The 12,132-nt window shown below is 40.8% G+C and overlaps 1 protein-coding gene across 3 annotated transcripts in view; it reads right to left on the bottom strand.

Moving 5' to 3' along the window:
- slc8a2b (solute carrier family 8 member 2b) overlaps positions 1–12,132 on the bottom strand; it is a 164,509-nt gene that overhangs the window by 108,194 nt on the left and 44,183 nt on the right. For 2 of the 3 annotated variants that reach the window (XM_051398566.1, XM_051398565.1), the window contains one exon: positions 3,363–3,400. The gene's annotated coding sequence lies outside the window, so the exon portion shown is untranslated. The remainder of the gene's footprint in view (positions 1–3,362; positions 3,401–12,132) is intronic. The other variant, XM_051398567.1, reaches the window with a different exon arrangement.

Genomic DNA, 12,132 nt, shown 5'->3' with positions numbered 1-12,132 from the left:
TCACTGGAGGAAAGTGTCAGCTTCAAACTTTTAAAATCACACTTTAAATACGGTTCAAATCTACTTTATACTGATGAATGTGCTGACATTTCTTTTGGATTTACCCTAATTTGGTTCTAATATTTCAGTTAACAGTTTAATTGTATAGTTTCCCTACTTTTTAGTTGTGTTTGGACTGTTGAGCTAACCCTGGCTATATGTCACAATGATAATAAACAAAGAAAACACTAAAAATGTAAAATAATGTAAGAAATCCATGCCAGAACTCAAAATGACTGATGATATATATTTTTTTTTACATAAACCTGGTTTAAAAAGGTTCAGAAAGTTCATAAGGATGCTGTTGTATTGGACATAAAGGGGAAAGGACAGAAATCCGATACAAAGAGCTGGCACTAACACGTCAGAAATCTGAGCTAGACGTATTGATTTTATGTCTTTTTCACACATAGCAGGAACGTTATATCTTTCTAATGGAGAAAAATTGATTATGCTTCAATCATTTTCATCCAGTAACCCAAAGCTTCTGGTGTGCATCAGCCTGTGTTATTCAGTGAAAGTGAGACATTGGATTGTTGGTTGAGCAGCAGCAGTTAAAAGAGTGATATTGTTTTTTCCCTGGAGGTAACAAGGTTATGGGTTCAAATCCCCCCCGGGTTCGCCGATTTGTATTCTACAAACAGAGTGACCAGGCAAAGGGGAAATATGAAGGTGTCTGGCAAACAATGCTAGAATGAAAGAGAAGAGTTTGTGGAAGGAGGCTGGTGGGTAGTGACACAGAAGCATGGATGCTGTTAGTGTCTAAAGATTTACAGTTGTTCCCTCCAGCTGTTGTTACTGTTGACATATTTTTACTCATGAGGTGGAAAAGTTGGTTCCTGCAGGTTCAATTTAAGACCTTTTAAAAGATCATTACAAATGCAACTAAATATCTATTTTCAGTCCACAAACAAGTATGAAGGATATGAAGGAAAATTGGTATTGGTTCCAGTTGTTACAGCATAAATAATACATCCCCCCCACAAAAAACACATTTAACAGCATGACATTTTAAGACCTAAAATTCAGATTATTGGATTTCTGACTTTTAAAGACCCCGCAGACACCCTGTATAAAGAAAAGCTGCAATAAAATCTGATAAAACTGATTAACTGCTTCTCCTTCTGCAGAAAAAAATACACCCACTTCCTACAACTTCACTTCACAGCCAATAAAACCAGCAGTGGCATCAATGGAACGTCGAGGTCGAGCCTACTGTCCCCAATCCGCTGCAGACCACAGAGAAACTGACAATAAAAACCAAAGCAGGCCTCAGCGAGTTCATTTGTTAAAATAACAACCGACATCTCGCGTTGGAGGCAGAAATTAAACTGTGTTGGATCAGAGGTAATGGCACTCCATTAATCACATGATCTCCATCGTGTTTTTCAGCATAAACTGCAGGTTTATATGATGTGACGCTTGGCTAACTTCACAAGTTTAAGAGGAATCATTTACAAGAAGAGAAAACTGTGAGTGTTAGAATTTAAATTTAATATAAAATCACATTTTTGACGTATGGGAAACTATAGAAGAACAAAAGAGACAAAGAGACATTTTTAATTTCACTGGACTTCTGAGTTTACATCTATTCCACCTTCATCTGGGTAATAAAAATGGCAGCCACAGAGGGGTTCAATTTACCATGACTAACAAATACACCTACACACACACACACACACACACACACACACACACACACACACACACACACACACACACACACACAGCACAGACATTTACACTAAATGAGACTTGAGAGAAGAAATGTTGCTCAGAGGTAATAAAGCGCCATAGAATGTGATACAATGAGAGTAATAAAGTGTGAAAGAAGATGAGAAGGTTGTTCAGCCCAGCATAAATAAAGAGAGAGAAGAGAAGATATGGCTTAACCATTAATCACTGTGTAATTATTCTAAAGACACTGTAACTGGCCGGCCACACCATTGCAGGTTACTCCTCCAATCAGAAATATCATTATTGAAGTGGATTTTTCTGATTGCTGCTTTAGTCTCATTGCACAGTAGCTCAATTCAAAAGAGACATTTACAATTTACCAACACTTTCCTTCCCTGCTACTAACTGAGGACACATTTATTACAGTTTGGAATCATTCCAACCAACTGGATGAAAATGCTTCATTAGGTTTATTGGCACAGTTGCCTACAGCTATGTCAACAAAGATATTTTATGTAAAAATGCTGAAATAATATCAGCCTGAATCAAAGGGATTGATTTAGAGAAGAGGATCCCTTTGTCGCACACTGACATACCACAGCGACAGCATATTTGTACAAATTAAATTTAGGAGCTGGCATCTTCACAAAAAAATCCTACGGGCGAAATGGAAAGATAAACAATGTCTCCTGAACAGCACAGAGTGAGCGCTCCATATAGAGGACTGCTATCTGTCATCCCTTTTGCTTTCCTTATTTGGAATATTTGGCCGTTGTTGCAAACAAATATTGTAAAGCAAAGAGCAACACAGAAGAAACAGAAAGAAGAAACTGTGACAGAGAATGCAACAGAACACAAGGACGGAAAGAGAGAAAGTTTGAAACAAATGCTACAAATGTGGAGGTAACAGTCTGTCATTGGCAACAAGTCCCTGTTCTCTCGTTACATGCTGCTGCATTACATGAAGCCCTGAGGGAAGACACACACACACACACACACACACACACACACATATCTGCTCTGATCGAGTGACCATCACTAACACACTTGCATGTATTCATAGCACACACACCAATGTACATGAAAATGCACTCAGAAATATACATCCACTTACACACACACACATACACACACACATTATATGACTATATATGAAACTATACAGAGTCATAGGGAGCAGTTGGTTAATGTGTGAACAATTGTTTGATCTCCCACCTACACACACACACACACACACACACACACACACACACACACACACACACACACACACACACACACACACAGCAGTCCATGGTTTCCTGGCAGTGGATAACAGCAGTGAGATGTTTAGTATTCAGGGAGAAGGAAGGAAACCAGAGTGAGAGAGCGAGCTGGCTTCAGTAACAAAGCAGCCTCTTCGTGACTCCCTCACTGAAACTCTTGTTGTATGAGTGTGTGTGTGTGTGTGTGTGTGTGTGTGTGTGTGTGTGTGTGTGTATTGCTGGATCTCTCCCCATGAAACATTTGTTCATGCATAAACCAGCTCCTTGTTACAACTTTTCGTACAGTTGGATGTGCTTCCTTGTGTGTGTGTGTGTGTGTGTGTGTGTATGTGACACTGCACCATCTCTTCCCACATGGATACTTAAAGTCAGTTTACTTACCCAAACCAAACTCATGTGGTTGTGGGGGTTCAGCTGCCCTGAAACAGATAAGAAAATGTAATTAGTGGACACCCTGAACACAGTGAATTAGTACAATGAAGTACATTACAGTACGTCCAAAGAGAAAAGGACCAGTGTGTATCTGAGGTTGCAGACTGCAACCAACTGAATAGTTTCAGTAGGAGAAACTACCGTGGCTACATAAAACTGCTAATAATAAGGTAATGAACACACAACTATTCTTATTTTCAGGTGATTATACACTAAAAAAAACATCCCTTTGAATATAATATAGCATTTTATTCCATTTCTGCCAATAGATCCTCAAAAATGTTACACACTGGACCTTTAATTTTAGACATTTACAAGCATAAACATAAACTTCAATCAGAGTGCCAGTCGGAAAATTTCACTTCTCAAATGAAATACTGCATCACATTTTCAGTTTAGGTACAACACAAAGCATTTACACAATGTAACTGTGTCCTCTCAGAGATCAGTCTGCCACAGTGCAGCATCCTTCCAATTCCTCTTCAGAGACACTGAAACAAAACTGTCTCAGATCAATAAAGAAACACAGTTTTACTGAAAATGATTTATATCTACTGCAACTATAGAAAGTCCTTATGAGGATCAGTGTTCAATATTTCTGTTGTGAACATAGGGAGTGCGTTTTGGTTCCAATTACTCCGGCCCACAGTTAGCCAGGGAAAATTCAATGCTGTGCTTTTGTCTGAGAGGTTCTATCAGTGGTTGTTTTAATCCTTTAAAATCCTTTGAAACGTCAGTGCTTCATTTATTCCTGCAGTCATACGTGTGTGTTCCTTACTTCTGCCAAGACGTCTTGGTAAATAAAATATAGTTAAAAGAAGACCTGCCTGGGTGAATTCAGTGCTAAGACAGAGACGATGCAGCCTTGGAAAGCGCGGGAATGTCTCAGTGGCAACCGGGGGGATTGAGGGGCTGGTGAGGTGATGGCTGGCCAAAGCTTCAGCAGCTAATTCACCGACCTGTCTGTGTGTCTGACACTCTCCTTTTCTGTCTGACTAACTACCTGTCTGTTTGTCTCTCCGCCTGTCTGCCTTTCCTTCCATTGGGACGTGCCTAAGATAATGATGAGGGCTTCGTTCTTCACAGAAGTAGGGCGTATAGATTGGATTATTGATCAGTGTGCGCAAAAGAAAGAGAAAAGAAAGTGTATACGTGTGTGTGTGTGTGTGTGTGAGAGAGAGAGAGAGCGAGAGAGAGAGAGAGAGAGATGCACACAAAAGAGGAAAAGAGAAAAGAGGAATGATGACAGAGAAGGAGTAAAAAAGGTCAGAAAGTGTAGACACCCAGAGCTGAAGCAGCGAGCTGTCAGATGAAAGAAAGCTTCACAATAAGAAAGAGAGAGAGAGTGTTTCCCACACGGTATTTTAAGCTCTTAAAGATGTATTCAAGTCTACACTTCTTACTGTCATTGCAGTGATTTGATCAGAAGGCAGCTGCAGCTTTTAAAATGTCCTCAATGGCTGTATGGTGACTGAGGAACGTCTTGGCAGAAGAGATGAGATAAGGATTAGAAACATGTTCTATACAAGATCCAAGTCCTTTAATACTGGGTAGCTGCCAATATTGATCCCGATCCATTATTTATATTTATTTAAATATAACAGCTGAAGATACTAAAGCTGACACACCTTCTCTTTCTACAAGCTATTTGATCCAAATACTGAAGGCTGTGGTTAAAAAAATTATGGCTTCAAGCTTAAATTATTGATTAACTGGAGAATGCCACTCACAACCACCTTGGAGCCACAGAAACACTCAACTGAAGCCAACATGGAGGTAACAAAAACTGCAGTTCCTCAACCATCCACTTGAGGCTGGCTCCAGAAGCCCCCTTATTAAAATGCCCAACTGTACAGCAGAATTAACATGTTTACAACCTGGTACAAAAAATGGTTTTGGTCGCTAAATACTCTAAATGACAACTGTACAGGGGGTTTTATATAGTTATATTAAGGCTTAACACAGGAGGCAGTTTTCAGTAACCAGGATTCATTCACAGAAACTATGGTCAAGTTTAACTATACAGTCTATGGTGTTGACCAGCTGCAAGTGACAAAATAAAGCTGTACATCTGTTAGCCAGTTCATCAATCACAGCTAAATCTGGCACTTTGGTTCAGCAACACTGTCCTCCCTGTGTGAACATGACCGATTTCATTTTATTTCTAATGTACCGTCAACCATAACCCTCAGAAAATGTAATCTTCTCTGCGTACTCCATGATGTAAATGACATTATGAGCGCTCTGCCTGGTTGACAGCAAGTATAATTACTGACATGAAAGCAGCTACAGTATCTGGCTGCTCACCAACTAGAGAAGATGATGGATTATGGACGTCTGCCATTGTCTCAACACTCAATTATTGTTTCCCAAAAGTAAAACTTCCTGCATTCAGTGGATCCCAAAGCATTATATCCAAAAATACTAACATTAGTCATTGTTTGGGAGGTCCACAAAAGCTCAAAAGCAATTAAGAAGGTACATAAATGAAACATTTTTAGGCCCTTTAGGCATTATTCACACAGGATTAGGATTGACTTGGCAATGTCAAGTGTACAAGCTCTCAAAAATGCCATAGAAATTCAACAGAAGCAATGATTAACACATTCTCATGAGGCTCTCAGAATGCTTTAATGTTTCAGTGCAGGCAGGAGCAGCAGTGACACCTGCAGCTCACCACAACCAACAGGACTCATGTTCATCTGAACGGAGTCATGCTACAGACCCGCTGCTGTCATGTGTTACAGCGTGCGTTCTTGGATTGTGTTAATTAGCTTTTGCTCATGAGTCATCATCGTCATCATTGCTTCCTGTAACCTTCTGCCAAACAAGAATACCATAATCAACAGGTTCTTCCCGGTCTCGTGACACGTTGGCGGTGATATCAGAGACCTAATTAGTTATCACACCACCAACTGGAAGCAACAGATTACAGTTATTCCTCTTACAATAACTGAGCAGGTGTTTATGTACTGGTAATTTGAGCATTTTAAGTTAATTTAAGCTATTTGGGTACAATTCTGGAGCAAAGAAAAGAAAAACAAAAGTCAACATTTATTTTCTGGAGTAAGTAATAATAAATTATAAATCTCAGGGACTTTGAGGGGGAAACTAGCTAATATGTAATAATATGTAATGTAATACCAAATTACTTTGTTTTAATTTCAAAATGTAAGTGATAAGGCGTTGAGGTGCCCTGATGTAAAAGAAAATAAGCAAACTCATGTTTCCTCTGCTGAGTTGATCATATATCTGAAAGCGTGTCCACTTATCACAGGCAAGAACAGATGGCCGGGGAATCTTACTTATCTTTGAGCTCATGTTTGATTTGCTCTGGCAGATGCATCTGGTCGCCCTCCCAGTCCTGGATCTATTCAGGCCAATCACAACCGTTCATCTAATGTTTGGCGGGTTTCATACTGTACCGTACAGAGGAACTTTATCGACTGTCAAGGCTTCTTTGGAACCAACCAAGATGGTTGCCGTTAATGTGAAACTGTTGTTGTTGAATCTGATATCAGGTCAGTATTAAACTATCAGGGTGGTATATTTAAAAGAACAAACAACTACTTTAAGCATTTGTTGATAAGAAAGGTATGTGCATTACTTCTGTCAGGATTGGTCAGTCTACATCTCGTTTCCTTACTCTGATTGGTTGTAGGTCTATCCAGTTGTGTCCAGAGGTTTTTTGGATGACGCCCTTTGGAAATCCAAAATGAAATGAGACTAATTAGTGTGGAAGCTGTAAATCATCATTAATGTTTTAAAGTTTAGTCAGTCTAACCCATGGTTCAACCCATGATTAGGTTAGTAAGTTATAGTGAGAGTTAACCGGTAAAAAAATACTTTTTAATGGTAGTTGTTGAAGATAATTTGCTCTGCACACTGATTCAGGAAAGTGGTTTTGACAGTGAGACGTCCTCTGATACTGAACACCTGCCAGCCAAACAGAAGCTGTTCATGATATGATGATATATTTAGAGTTGGAATATAACAGATAAACTATGGCGAGAGAGAGAGCACAAACATTACGAAGACCAGGGGCAGGAAAGACGAATCAGACACAGAACCTGCTGTACATCTTCAAGGATCTTCAAAGTGTATTGTGGTGTTGCTCCTGTGCACATACATTGCACAGCTATCCTTGTTAGCACCACTGATCCATTGACTTCATTCATTGTGGACAGCCTTACCCAAACCCTTACCATAACCTTAACCTCACCTCAATTCACACTGTACCCCTACCCCTACCCCTAACCCTGACCCCTACCCTGACCCTGACCCCTACCCTGACCCTGACCCTGACCCTGACCCTCTCCAGGACCTTGGAAATTAGGTTTTGCTGCATTAGGACCAGTCTTTGGTCCCCATGAGGACAACTGGTCAGTGTTTATACCAGAAATGTCCGCAGTAGGTTATAAAAATGCAAACACACACACACACACACACACACACACACACACACACACACACTGCCCTATTGCTGTCCCACTACCTTGTAGAAAGTTGTTTTTCATTGCTACAGTAGCTGACAAGACAAAATGAGCAACTATAAGTCATGTAGTTAGTTTAAGTGTGTTTTTGCAGTGTGTGTGTGTGTGTGTGTGTGTGTGTGTGTGTGAGAGAGAGAGAGAGAGATGGGCAGAGAATAACAGAAGAGAGATTTTGAATAAAGAGAGAGATAAACAAACAAGAGAGGGAGTAAGAGAGTGTGTGATGTGTTTTGGTCTTGTTTGTCAACCACATTTTTTATTCCTTGTCTTGTTATTATCCTGCCAGCATCTACAAACACACACACACACAGACACACACACACACACACACACACACACACACACACACACACACACACACACACACACACACACTGGACAAATATTATTGCCATAGTGCGACAGTAAACAAGAGAGGCAGGTATGAGTCAACATCAGGACACAAAACCACACACGCACCTGCACACATCATATCCTGTCACAGCGCAGATAAAATTGCTCCGGCTTAACAGTAAACAAGAGACCTTTCCAGGCAATAATATAGAAGTGCACGCACGCACGCACACACACACACACACACACACACACACACACACACACACACACACACACACACATTAATACAGAAAGAGAAACTCAATAAAGTGAAACATGGATGACACCTTAACTAGCGGGCCAGAGCCGGCTGCACATTAACTCGCATTGATTTTCTCTCCTCCGCCTCTGAATCTCTCCAAACAACAACACAGTTTAATCAACAATCCTGTTGTTACCCAAAGATCAGAAATTGTTGGAAAGTTCAAGGATTAAAGGTAAGTCTTTTGAGAACTGATAGTGCTGCACAAAAGTTCTTGGGCTTTACTGTCAGCTAGAGGGTGACACAGTGGATTTTTACTCCGGTACCATCCCAATCCCCCAAAATCGATCCCATAACCACAAAAACACAAACAACTCTGTAGTTAACTCCCGTAGTCCGGCCAGTGCACCACTGTCAGCTGCAGGAAATGGTCGGCCTGGTAGCTCCACGGAGTAATTAGAGGATGAGTTGGAAAATGAAATGTGGAAATGAACTCGTTGGCAGAGGGTGGAAAGCTAATTGATCACTCTCAGGCCAGACTGGGCCTCTTCCACTGCTGAGTAGCACCCTTTTTGGTTGAGCTGACTGGAGGATGGGTGTCTGAGACACAGCGGCATGCATGACCGATCATATCACCTAAATATTGACCTATTGTTAATATGAGTCTCTGCCCATTCCTGTTGACTTCTTCCCTGTTCTGTCCAAGTCACGTGATGAATGGTGACATTGAGTCCCATCGCACAGAAATCCCACAGGAATCCTGAAAGAATGTCTCTAAAATCTGTCAATGCATGAACAATGATGTATGCAGGTCTCCTTGGACAGCAGCTGCAAACTTCTGCTCAACTTTCCATAACTTACTTTCCAACTCACAAACCAACTGCACCAAAGTCTGACTGGAACCGGACCAAGACCATCTTTTTAGGATGTGCCGACCTGGTTGTTTAACATCAGAGCTCGGTTGGCAGCTCTCACATCGACCTACAAGAACTAAACCAAACACACCATTAAGTTCTTCAGTTCACCTTCATCAGCTTGACAACATCTCATTCCACACAAAATACTAGAAACCCAACTTCTGCCTCTCTAGTGACGATGACACCTGACAGGATATTAAAATGTTCGTTATTTTTTGCAATATGGCCACCTTTACATCTGCGCCACTGCAGGTGAAATTAAATATGGTGTGTGTGTTTTTCTGTGTGTAAAGAAGACAGGTAAGAGCTAAAGGACAGATAAAAAGTTCAACCCAGAACTCTAATGAGAAGCGTAGACTCTCACCCTTGGACTCATTAAAACAAACTGCTACCTGTCATTCAGGAAACCATTAGTACTAAGCCGATGGGTCTGGATTCACTGTTGTTAAAGAAACTGTAATGAGGACACAGAGATGGGGGAGAGAGGTGGCCTGGTTAGATGGATACCTGGAGAGAGATGTGGAGAGACGGAATAACAGTCTGGTTTGTTAAAGATAGATTCTGATGTTCTCTCCACAAAACACCTGGAGGAAAAGTCTTTTGCATTTATATTCACCAGTTTTCATACCAGAGCCATTAGGTTGCTTGCCAGGGAAGCAATTGGAGGGAAATTGAACAATAAATTCTGAGATGTGTCTGATGCAACAGGACAAACAGAAAGGACCTAAATGCAAAATGACAAGAAATCACTTTAACAGCATGTGTCCATCAGTGGGGGGCAGGGAGGTCTGGAGAGTGGCTTACAGGCCACAGCAGGCGCCAGACAAGATACGGATATATAACTGGGTGATGGATGGGGAATTTTCACTGCTTTGACAGGGTGTGAAAAAGTGTGCCCATGGCAATTCTCAAATTTCACTCTAATAATATGATGTAGTTCATGTTAATGTCTTAATTAGAGTCACCAGTCTTCTCATATGTGTGAATCTGGCTTCTTAAGCTGCACGCCTATCACAAAGATCAGTGTGTGAGCTAATTAGGGATGGGAATGCATGCCTTTGTCTGTTTATACATCGTGTTCAATCAGGGATAATAAAACAGTTGCATTGATGCTGAAAACCTATATGAGCCCACTTTTTTCCCCACAGAAAGTCGATCAGGAATCAATAAGGGAATGGATAAAGAATTGATTTTATGCAATATGAAACTGCAATATATATATATAATATAAATATGATACAGAAACATAGTATAATGGTTTTAAAGGATTAGGATTAGTTAAGCATGAGTAGTTGCAGCTCTATAAACACATCAGTGTAAAAACAGTCCCCTCCTTTGTATTCTAAAACTTTTAGGCACTAATATGATTCTCATGAAAAAGCTGCAACACCCACATCCCAAATCCTCACAGGTGGCAGACAGAAGAATCAACAACGCCGGCAGAAGTAAAATCAGCACACTGTGCACGGCTCCTGAAGTGTAAAATTTATTAACATCAAATAAATGTGACATTTCCTGGCACAGTCCTCATCAGACAGCAAAAGACAAGAAATGTGACCAAAAGACGACATTTCACCTAAAATATTCACACATATTTCACAGGGCACGGCAATTAGTGGCCACATTTCTCCTCTTTTTCTGCCCAACGACAAGCGTCTGTCGCTTTTATTAGGTGTTAATAAATAATGCACTTTGCCAGTTTATGGGCGGTTCCTACTTTCCGATAGGATGATAGCTTGTGGGCTGTCAAACATCCTCATGAACATTACCTTAACCATCATCAGCCACATAACTGCCAGCTGTACAGTTCTCTAATCTACCATCTTACTCTGGGTATTCACTGTAATCAATCTATTTGTCTACAAGGGCCTAATGATTCTAATCTTAGTCTCATTACTCATTGTCTAGAGAACAAATCACTGGTCTAACCCATGACTGGTCAATTACCAGTGCTGCTGTGATCCTCCTATAAAGAACCTCTTATCTGGTTAAGAGCCAGACCTCAAACCTCAGCAGACTGCACCTTTTACCTCCAGTATATTACTGAGCCAGTGCAGAGAACTGTCATGCATGCAGCAGAGCTACTTTAATCAGGGAGGTGGAGAGAGATGGAAGGATGGAAAAAATAGATTTATCAAAGGGACATACAATGGCTGGATAATTGAGGATCCTGCTCCCACTGGATATCCGCCTACTGCATTAGAGGTCTGTCCACTAGTCAGAAATATTTCTCATTTTCATTGTTGACGCTGCCCATTCGAGTGCTGCGGTCCACAATTACAGAAAGACGAATGGAAGAAAGAGCAGGTCATTTCTTGCACTTGCCTCACTGAGAAGAAGGGTCCACATTGTTACGCCCCATAACTGCCACTTCTAAAGGTGCCATTGTTTTAACACCAGACCAGAGTCAATTACCAGCTGAGTATAACAAGAGCTTGATTTGCCCATTTGAAGAGAAAAAAAAGGTTTCTGTCTTGTTTTAGTGGTTACGCGTCCATTTTAAAAACCAGCAGCACATCCTTTATGAGCTCAGGCCACCAGAGCTTTTCCATTCCCAGACAGACGACCACAAACAATGCATTTTACAAGATACAGGCTGATATTTGATCATCAACTGTGTGTTAAGAGGGTTGGAGTCATAGTAATCAGATGCCCTAGAGACGGTCCAGTGCTTATTTCTCTTATTGTTTCCCTTCTCTCTTCTTCTTCTCTTATTGTGCAGGAGATGGTCC

The sequence above is a fragment of the Dicentrarchus labrax genome, unplaced genomic scaffold (genome assembly GCF_905237075.1).
Source record: "Dicentrarchus labrax unplaced genomic scaffold, dlabrax2021, whole genome shotgun sequence".
Taxonomy (NCBI): domain Eukaryota; kingdom Metazoa; phylum Chordata; class Actinopteri; family Moronidae; genus Dicentrarchus; species Dicentrarchus labrax.
This window is presented reverse-complemented; position numbering and strand designations above follow the sequence as displayed.